Here is a 12,112-nt window from a genome sequence, read left to right as displayed (position 1 = left end):
TTTAGGACAACGAGAAAAATGAATGAGAAAGGCTTGGGAATGATGGATGGATATTGGAAATGGATGAAAGTGTTGAATAGACATGGCCTTGGTCCTGTTGGAGCATCTGAGAAAAGGAGAATAAAAGCCAAGTTTGACTTCCTTTGACTAGAATTTTGACCAACTTTTTCTTTTGGTGCTAACTTTTTTTTATTGCTTAAAAAGGTTGGAGAGGACCTACAAAATTAGAGAGATAACCATGGAGGAATTCTTTTTTTTTTCATTTTCTCATTATTTTCTTTTAGGCCTATTAGTTGCCGCAATCAGGTTTCCAACTATTAGGTATAACTAGGTGCCTCAGAGGAGGCATTCGCCTAGGATCTTTCCTTTTTCTCATTTTTTCTGTTTTTCCAACACATTGACCGCATCATGGAGGTTTTCAATGAATGAGGAAATCTCAGGCGCCTCAAAGGAGGTTCACTTGAGATTTTATTTTTCATCTTATTTTTTTCCCTTTTTATTTCTTTTTGTATCCTAGTCTACTTGAAAAAACAAAATCTCTTTCAAATATAAGAACACTCCCAATGGATTGATGTGCATGTCAAGAGGACATATAAACTGATGTGTAAACTCGAAATATATGCTTTGACATGCACCTGAATTTTAGAGACCAAATGCTTTGACTTTGATGTTATCAAGTACTATTGAAGAAGATAAAGATGCTCCATCTTGTTGATTTTCTGGAGCCAAACCTCAATATAGCTTTGATGCCCTTGGTTCACTTGCTCATATGGATCATTCTTCATGGCTTATTCTACCGTTACATTCAAATCTTCCTCTTTTGGAAGATTATTCTCTTCAACACATGGAGGAGCTGATGATAAACATGAAGAAACTTTCTCAATATTTGATTTTGATGTCTTCTCTTCATCAAGTGCAACCCATGATTCTTTGGTCTTCTCATTTGAATCAAGAGAATCTTTTTTTTGCAATGTTTTTCCTGAGTTAAGATGAATACCATTGAGATCAAGATGAGATATTAGGAAGTGTTGTACCTTAGTATTGTAAATGGGTTGAGCTACTTCTTTATGTGAGTTTCTAAATGGTGGCGCCGTCAGTTGAGTGGGAGTGGATCTTTGAGATGGATGTAGTTGGGGTTGTGGTCGTGGTGGAGGTGGATGGTAGGGATGAAATGGAGTTAGGTATGGAGGATATTAAGAAAAATATTGAGGATATTAAGGATTTCTCCCATAAGGTCCTTTCCAACCTTGTTTCCAAGATTGGTTTTGGGGTTGAGATAGTCAAGGTTGCCAAGGAAAGGGTGTGTTCCAACTACTTTAAGATGGAATTGGATAACCTTGAAATTTTGAATTAGGTTCTTACATCATACTAATTTGACTAGGCTACCGTGGTCCTCTTGGAGCTACATAACATAGCTGCTTTGGTGATTGGCTTGCTCCATTTTCCTCTTCATAAACTTCCTTCAACCTTGGTAATGATGGGAAATATTTAATAGCATGTGATTCTGCATGGACAACACAAATATCAACATCCTCTTTCTCCTCACCTTTAATTCTTAGCATTTCTACTTGTTCGCTTATATTGCTAAGAATTTATGTTTTAAAGTCATCAAACAAATTTCCTAGTTTACCTTGACTTACCGATCTTGATGTTGATTTAATTACTCTTTCCCTTCCTCTTGATATGTGTTTGCATGTTTCACAAATTTCTTCAAATGATAATTCGTATACATCACCTCTACTCATGAGCTCAAGGCAATCAATACATTCATCCCTAATTCTTGTAATAAAGAGGGTTTTAGTGTCTCAGATCCTAAATGATATAATTTTCCCTCTTAACATTATACTTGAACCTCTCTATTAAATCCTTAAGGATCTCATCTTCTTTTTGAGTCATTCTAAATATTTTTTCTTAAATATCATGATCTTTATATTTTTCTAGAAATATCTTTTGCATATCATTCCATGATCTTATTGAATTAGTCCCTAAACTCATGAATCATTTAAGAGCTCTATCATTCAATGTTGTTGGAAACAATCTCAATTTCTCAGTGTTTAATAAGTAACCATAATATCTACAAACAATTTCAAATTCAAAGAGAAATGTTTCTAGATCCTCTCACCTCATACCATGGAAGTTGGGAAAGAAAGATGGAGGGATGTTATTCATATGCACACTGACACCAATATCTTGAATGGGAAATCGAAGAGGATATTATTTATTGCCATAATCTCCGGTCATTTCTTCTACTTTCTCCTCTACCTCTTCTTCTTCTACTAACAAAAGTGGATGGTGGTGTGGCTCTTACTACACCACATGATCAAATCAGGGTGGTTGGTGTTTCAGAAGTATTTTTTTGTTTTTATAAAAAAGATTGAATTAGAATGCTAATGCAATGCAATTTTTTGCTCTTGAAATGAAAGATGCCTAATGAAATTTTTGTGTGTTTTTGTAGAAGTAAAAGAAATGAATCAGCTAGGGGAAAAAAATGCATACTTTGACACCTCCCAACAATGGTGCCAAAAAGTGATGAACCTCAGTATTGCAACGAGAATGTTGTGACTCCCAAGGCTACCAAATTTAATTATAAACTCAGGGTTCGTACAAACATAAGATGTATCGAAACTATATGTGAAACATACACTATCTCCTTCTTTTTTTGATCTTATGTAATGTAGTGAATGTCACGAAATCAAAGACTAAACTAATTGCAAAAATGGAATTGTTACTTTATTTGTAAGAAATGGAAATGCTACTTGCTGAACCTATAAATGCTAACTAATCAATTCATGAAAGGACAAAGGTTAATCTACTTGTAGAAACAAAACTATTTTATCTTGCATAATTCATAAAACTACCAATTAGAATTGCATGTACCATCTACCTAGTTCACACTTGCTTCTAAATCAATAAACTACTTGCATCATGCTTGCGATAAAGAAACTAAGTCTACTCTATTTTTGCAATGAAGAAAAGGAAAGGTTGGAGTGGCTTAGGAGATTCCCCTAATCATAAAATAATATCTAGGAGTCATTATTCATATATACTAAGTTAGAGTTATAGTGGGGATCAAAACTGATGAAGGAAACTGGTGTTACAGGTTTGCTACAAGCGATTGCTACAAGCATAACACAATTGCTACAAGAGTTCTTGTTTTGCTACAGGAGGAGATAAATCACTGAGTGACGAAGTAAATAAAATGAAAATGGTATGAGACGCATTTTTTTATTAATTAGGATGTCTTAGGTCTCCATTCCAAGTGGAGTCACTGGAAAATACCCTTGTTCACATGTGCTAAAAAATAACAGAAAATTACTACTCTAAAAATTGGAAATTCAGGAATTAATGAGTTTCTTAACCTATCGAATTAAAAACGTAATCAAGTGAAAATTCAATGGGGTAAATTTTTTTGTTAACTAGATTTTTTTATTAACACATTATTAACAAGTTCTAAAAAAGAGCAGAAAATTACTACTATTTGCTACAAGGAACTTCTAGGAATTCTATATTTGTGAACAAGTAAACCAATCCAACTAGCTCAATGATGACTATGGATTTCCAAAGTTTTTCTAAAGAAGCATCATGCTTTAGAATCTATAAATAACCTACAAAATAATTCACTTCAACAATTTAACCCAATGCTACAACAAAAAAATATCAATACTAAATGCAGAAATAGGAAAAACAAGAATACGAGATGCATGTAAATAAGAAGTGAAAAGAAGAAACGGAAACTATACAAAATGGATCCGAGGCTTTTGGGATGGCCAAACCCAAGGATACTTAGAGTCCTATGAAGGATAACAAGCCTTAGAAGCTAAAAATTGCAACAAACTTCATTATTTGAATCAATCCAAGTACATCCATGCTAGAAATGAAAGTGGAGCTCCAAAAATACAAGTTTTCTCCACAAGAAGACTAAGAAATACATGCCCCTAGAGGAAAATTCGAATTGTTATTTATTAAAAATTATGAGGAAGCATTCTCCTTGAAAGGAGGAATCTTTCCCCTCCAAAATCCCTCAAATAGTGGATATGGTTCCCAACACTAGGAATCTGCATTAAATGATAGGGAACACATTCCTAGATTTTCTCAATCACTGGAGCTCTAGAATTTGTCAATAATTTCATGATATTATGTTAATTTACTATCCAATATTGATCCTCCTATAGTAGGGAGCAAGTCCCTAGATTATCTCCTCCTCCAAATCTTCATAATCGACCCAATATTCTCACAATATTCTACAAAAATAAATAATATTAGGAAAAAATATGCAATTATCTCTAAACCTTCCTAATGAGCATATTAAAGCTAAAAATGTTTCATATTATTCAAAATACGAGAGGTATAATGTGCTAATGGATGGTCATATGGGCCTCAATTTATGTCGAATTTGGAGGCCCATCAGGCAAGTCCAAAAATAAGCAAGCATAATACTAATAAATAAATATAGTCTAGAGACTAGACTCTACAATGGAATCATATGAGAGACTCATATGAATCCTCATTCATTTCGTGCATCAACATAATAAAAATTATTTATATACATAAAAACCAATAGTAAATTCATTTGCCAACTTTGAATTTTTTAAGAACAGTTAAAATATCATATCTTGTCTAAAATAAATTGATATTCTATTAAAGTAGAATAACAATTACAGTACAATGAATATGTCCTAAAAACAAACTAAAGCCAATAATCAATATAATTAAAATTTAAAGAAACCCTAAATTTCGGTTAATACATTGCATGTTTCAGAAATCACTTAAACAAAAGCTATGAACAACTTCCAAATAGACTTTTCACAACTATTGTTTTAGACAAAATGTTTGTGTGTGTCACATCGGGGCTTGTACTGCCCAGCTATTGGGAATTACAGATCCCACATCTCATACACATAGATTGGCAACATCAAAAGGAGAGGTGGGTGAGGTAATGGTTGAATCCATTGAACTAGATGTCTCAACATATGACACTGTTGTATACTCCCAAATTTGCATACTACAATATGAAAAAGTTCTTAACAAAGTAAAAAATTTGCGCATGAAACAAAATGGAGCCCCAAAATGTGAAATAAAGCTATCGCTCGAATCTGAAACCCTGTGGTACCTTTGCTCTTACAAACATAGTTACCAAGTTTGAATTCGAATTCAGATTCAAATTCGATATGACATGTTAAAAATTCGAATAAGAATTTTTTAATTTGAAAAAAATTCCACACTATAAATCCTCAATATTTTCAAAACTTCTATGCCTTTCAAAACTTAAATCTAAAATACTTTCCTACTTTAAACACTTATTTATAAAAAATATTCATAACAATAAATACAAGAACATTTAGAAAATACATAACATCCTAGAAAAATCAGTCGCTCTTTTTAAAATTACCTCACAAATTCTTCACACTATAGCAAATTCTTTTTTTTCCTCCTTTTCTAGTTTTCTTGACTCTTTAGGTGGTTTAAAGCGAAAATGAAATTGCTAACTGGTAAACTTTCCCATTTCACTATGATTTTTTATGTTCTTTCCTTACACATGGATGTCGTACTATTGCTGATATTCACATCCTATCTTATTGAATGAACTACTACTACGTGAAAGCTTATTTCTTGTTGCAATAGGGAGGTGAGTAAAGGAGATTGTTGGCCACTGTAACAAACTACAAGGTCTCTGTAAACCAATATCATAATCTTCAATTTTTAAAATAGTTATGATATTGAGTGTACAAAGAGTGTAAACAAAAAAAATGGATTTCACCAGCAATCGATTTACATAGCTTTTGAAAAATACAGTAAAAGATGAGACGCCTTTAGTTTGGAGGGTTAATTGGTGAAGGGTTAATTTATTATCAAAACCTCCCTCTTGAAGGGAAAAATTTTAAACATAATATATATATATATATATATATATATATATATATATATCTATATAGACACACACACACACACACACACATATGTATATATATATAGATATATATTGTCATCCCACTTGAAACAATTGGTAGGTTGGTTGCCACCTCATTAGTCGAATTCCTCTAGCATTGTTAGGGGAATGGGAGCTCTCATTTGGAAGGAAAATCTCTAGATTTCTCCTTCTTAAGCAACCCGAAATGCAAAATATTACCATATACACTGGGATGCTATATGATGTCAAACAACTTCTCATATATGTCAATAAATTCATTATAAGATCAGAAAGTATGTGAATCATCCTTTATAATAAGAATACAATATTCTAAAATAACATAATTATTATAAGGACTTATACTACCAACATATTCCAAGCAATGTTTCAACATTAGTTTGTTAAATACCATATATTTATTATAAAATATATGGTCCTAGCATGAAGCTAAGGGTTAAACCACTATCCCTTGTATATGTTGTACTAAGTATTAGATTAAATCGGTCACCCATACAATCTTCTAAAATAACATAATTATTATAAGGACTTATACAACCAACATATTCCAAGGGGTATTTCAATGTTGGTTTGTTAAATAACATATATTTAATATAAAATCTATGGTTATACATGAAGCTAAGGCTAAACCCTATCCCTTTTATATGTTTTACTAAGTATTAGATTTAAATCCGTTATGCATATTTCTCTTAAACTATAGATTTTATTGCATAATTGACTTATGAATTCACTTGGTTTATATGTTTTCAAATAGTTAATTCAGGTGAGAATGCTTGACAAAAGTACCTATGCTTTACCATGGTATATAGCTTATTCACTTACCTTGCATATAACTTTTGGCGGACTGTATTTTAAAATATTATGTTAATGTTTGTAATCTCTTATGTACATACCCTATCTTATGCATTTAAGGCGGAAAAGTGTGGCACTAATGGTGTGGTCCTCTCTGTATTTGTGGCCCAACATCATTTTGGAAGAGACAAAAACATCATTATATTCGTCATTTCAAGTGTTTCCTATCAACTTCTGCAGAGTAACTAAAGGGAGGAATGCCACTGATAACAAGTTTGCATGCACCTTCGATGTAAATAATCTATCACATATGCATTTATATAGATCCAGTTCCTAAAATTAATATATTCCTAACATCATAATTTATAATTTCTTGATGAAACTATCAATCACGTGTATAAATTTTGAAAAAGAACATAGAAGATGATCATGAAACTAGGCTAAATCCTTGTAGTATTCTATTATTCAATCATAATAGGTATTTATTTATTATCATTCTCTCATAAACTAAACCATTTGCAATAAATAAATATATTACTCATTTTATTGAATTTGTTTTTTATAGGGATCAAAAAACCCATTAAACATGCTTGAAAAATGGACAATATGCATAGAAGTTTCTTGTTATCCTAATCTAGGGAAAGAAATGATTACTTATGTTCTATGCAATATTACGATGAACAAAGTTATCCAAAGGAAAATGAATGTACTTGGATGAACAAAAAACAATGAACCATATTATATTGCATTGATAGAAGGCTTAGCAACAACTAGGGAGTATGGATCTAATGGAATTGTAGTCTTCACCAATTCCAAACTTGTGTGCAACCAGATGAAAGGTGTGTACCAAGTTATAAAGGAGAGGTTAAAAGAAATGCACGGAGAAGCAAAAAATATTGTTAGTCAATTTCAATCATTTAGCATAAGACATTGTGAAAACGCTAACAAGATGTCTAGTGATATATTGTATGGGGAAATGTGAATTCAAGATCTGTTTGTGAATTATGAATTGGTCTTAAGAATATATCCATGAAAATTTATTCATCGAAATTGTAGGATACCTTTGATATATCTGAGTTTTTTAGTTATAAATGCGTTTTTTTTAAAGAGCATGTGTTTTTTTCAATTCTATACTAAGTGTGTCCCCACTATGTAAGCATAACTTGGTGAGCTTGACATGTTTTAAAAAAATATATATTTAATTTTTAAAATGTGCACTTCAACATTTATGTTTTTAGTCTTGAGTATATTTTAAATGAATAATTTACACTAACTAATTTTGAAGGAACCCTCAGATAGTTACATCAATTTTCTGAATTCTCGATCTTTTTAAATTACAATTTTAAGATTTTTAAATGCATGATGTAACTTGAAGGATTACACCAATAAATGCATGAGGTAACTTTCTAAAGATCATGTGTGTGTGTGTGTGTGTGTGTGTACAGATATATAGATATATATCATGTATGAGCATTTGCCACTTGATTCTTCGAGGTGAGCATCAATTGAGTCTCATGCATGTACTATAGGGGGAGGTCATGGATCAATGAGATTATCAAATGAATCAGATGAGGTCCATCATTTGTTAAATCATGATCATGGTATATATATGTTTATGTGCATTCTTTTAAATGATATTTGAATATAATCATATGTACATATATATGAAATTGATTTTTTTTCAATTTAGCTTTATTAATTTATAATAAATTTCATTTTTAAAGGACCATCTCAAACTAGGTCAAAGAGAGTATATATTCAATCAATAGAGGACCATAGTTAACATTGTCTTGGTATGGTATATATATGTTTATGTGCATTTACTTAAATCATGATTAGGTAGAATCATATGTACACACAAATATATAGAATTAATTTTCTTCTTTTTTTTAGAATCTTCTCACACTATGTCATCACGTGAGGGTAGTCAACATTCTCCCGATGGTAATCAAACTCAATCAACTCTTGTAATTAGGCGTGATGGTGCTCAACCACCTCTGGGTGGCCATTAATCTCAATTAGATCATCATGATCCTAATAATTCGGTCAATTATATATAATAAAAAAAATTTATGTTAAAACAAATTTGTACATGTAAATGAATTGTATGTACATGTATGTGTACATGTCCATATTGCATGTGTATGAATACATTTGTTCACAGGTTTTTATATTTATGCAATTATATTGATGCAAGTGGTGGAAATGTTGTTCAAAATAAATGGAAGCGAAGCAAGGAAATTCAAGAAGAACACCATACATCAACTACCAAATATCCATATGATATTCCTGATGAGATTCCTTGGGAGACAAGCCTCTAACAATGTATGTTATAGAGGTGCATAGGTCATTATTCAAAATTGAGGAAAGATCTTGGGAGTTTGGAACTCCCTGGAGAGAGTCGACAAAGCTTAGAAATGGTTGTGCAATCTCTAAGCTCATTTATTTATATTTACAAGAAGCTTGGGCCAACCATTGATTTATTTATCAATACGATGAGGTAGAGAAAGGAAGCACTAAAGGGTCATGATAAGTACATGATGGTAAGTAAAAGGGTTAGAAAGGATGATGAAAAATCTATATTTAATTTCAAAGAACGATCGAAAACAAATATGCTCAAGGTGAAATATTTCAAGCACCCTGTTATAGCCAACCATTTGTATGATAGGTTCATTGCAACATATGGAAAGCTATCATGGAATGACGAGGTTCCAATTTATTTTGAAAAATTAGTTTATGTAGAATTATTTTTCGATATGATACTTGATTATAATGACCTTCCATCTGAATTTTATGGTACCGGAAGAGGTCAGCTATATGAACGTAAGGGTGCATTACGAGATACTGAATTTACTTATCCTCTGCCACCTTTGGTACGTCAAAATCCTCTTTTGGTAACTTTGTGACTAGAGATGGATGCCACTTCTCAAATTGGTCAAGAAGGAAGGGATGCCATTATAGACAACATCCAAACTGCATTTTACTAGAATTAATGTCAATCTAAACTGACAAATAGCATGAGATAATGCATGTGCTAATTTTGTATATAAAAAAGATGAGGATATAGATAATATTAATATTGAGGATCTTAAATCATATGCAAAGGTTTTCCATAATGGTTGGGAAGACCTAATTTGTCATGATGAAGAGGGCGTGGGATCGGTATGTGTTAATGGTTAGGGTGGATATTTTAATGTAGTTTAATGTATGTGTTAATCTCGATTCACATAAATTTTGTTAAATTTTTTCAAATATAATCTAACATAAATGTATCATATTTTCACCACTTGCAGTTAACTCGTTTGTTGAACGAAAAGTTTGATAATATCACAGTCCCAAGTTCAAGTTCCAATCAAGACATTTGCTGAGATGTTAGTTTTTTTTAAGAGTTCATGTTCATACTATTATTCTACTTTTATTATATCAGTATAGTGAGGACATATTTTTAAAATAAATAATTACATATATAACTAAATGTGAACAGATTCTGATTTCATCCGACGTTTTCGACATAACACCACCCTCTTCCTCCCTATTAAGAGATGTGCAAGATATTCACTTGTCATAAGTATTGTATATTTCACCTTTTTTTCGTTATAAATTGAAGAACGTTTCATTAAGAAATGAGATCTCTATCTTACAGTTTCAAATTTTTTGAATTTTAGGTTTGTGAAGACAATTTTCGCTCTCCATGGACTTTAGCGATGGACTCAACAATGGGGATAGGATCATCTGAACAATTTGAAAAAGTTGTTTAATAATATTTTTAATATTACGAGTTTATGCATTTTCGTGTCCAACTTTGAAATTTTTAATATATACATGTACATGTATTGTATAGGGCATCCATGAGGGAGAAATGCAGGGGGAACACCACGAGGTATTGTATGGAATTTTAAACTTGAGTTGGTTATAGGGATTGAATCATCTAGAAAATTTGAAGAAGTTGATACTTTATTTTTAAATATTCCGAGTTTATTCACCTTCATGTGCAATTTGAAATTTTTAATATATATACATGTACATGTATTGTACAGGTTATCCATGAGGGCGCAATGCATGGTGAACACCACGAGGGAACAATGGAGGGGGAACATGATGACATATTGCATGGGATTGGAAAGTTTATATATATATATATATATATATATATATATAAATTTTTTATGATCTTACATTCTCATTTAATTTTAAAACATTAAAATTTAATTTTAAACTACATAATATTATGTATTTATGAAATTACAAATGTTGTGCAGGGCACCCATGATTCTGATGAGAGGACAAGGATCTTGATAGATCATATATTTCAGCGAGATTCTCTTCGGTGCAACCTTTTATTTAACAATCTTTTTATATTATATTTACTTTTATCATGATATAAATTTTGGACATATTTAAAGTAAAACTCTTTATTATGAATTGATCTCTTTGATGCATATTTTTATTTGACAACTGTTTATTATATATATTTACTTTTATAATGATATAAATTTCAGACATATTTTAAATATAACTCCTTATTATGATTTAATACATGGTAATTTTAGAGTTTATGTACATTTTGCATGATGATTATTATAATCATGCATTATAAAACATGGTACATTTTTCATTTGAATTAATCTTATAATTTGATGTAGATATCTAGAACAATCATAACTAAAAATTGCATTATAAAATATGGTACATGCATTTTGCATTCATGTATATAATGACTACTATGGATGATGATTTATAGTTAACTTTTAATATAAAGTTGTTCATGCAAGCATTTTATAAAATTGCATTATAAAACATGGTACAATTTTCATGATGCATGGTTTAATGCTTAAAGGTTTTACATATTTAAGTTCGTGAATAGATAGCAATGAAATTAAATTTGCATTTAGTTGGCACATTTTGTATGATCATTCTTATAATGTTAGTAGATGATTTTTAGGTTTTGTTTAAACTTCTTTTGTCAAGTTATTTAAAATGAATATAGTAAAATTGCAAATTACAAAACATGATACATTTTGCATTTGAATGAATCTTATAATTTGGTCTAGATGTCTAAACAATCATAACTTAAAATTTCATTATACAATATGGTATGAATTTTGAATTCATGTTTAGAATGGCTACTATGGATGTTAGTTGATAGTTAATTTTTAATATAAATATGTTCATGGAAACATTTAATAAAATTGCATTATAAAACATGGTACAATTTTCATGATGCATGGTTTGATGCTTAAAGGTTTTATGTATTTAAGTTCATGAATATGTAGAAATGAAATTAAATTTGCATTTAGTTGGTACATTTTGCATGAAAATTCTTATAATGTTAGTATATGATTCTGAGGTTTCGTTTAAATTTGGTTTGTCAAGTTATTTAAAATGGATCCAGTG

The sequence above is a fragment of the Pinus tabuliformis genome, chromosome 1_2 (assembly GCF_031772625.1).
Source record: "Pinus tabuliformis cultivar Carrire ecotype Pingquan chromosome 1_2, CPIR1, whole genome shotgun sequence".
Classification (NCBI taxonomy): Eukaryota; Viridiplantae; Streptophyta; class Pinopsida; order Pinales; family Pinaceae; genus Pinus; species Pinus tabuliformis.
Note: the sequence above shows the minus strand (reverse complement) of the source record.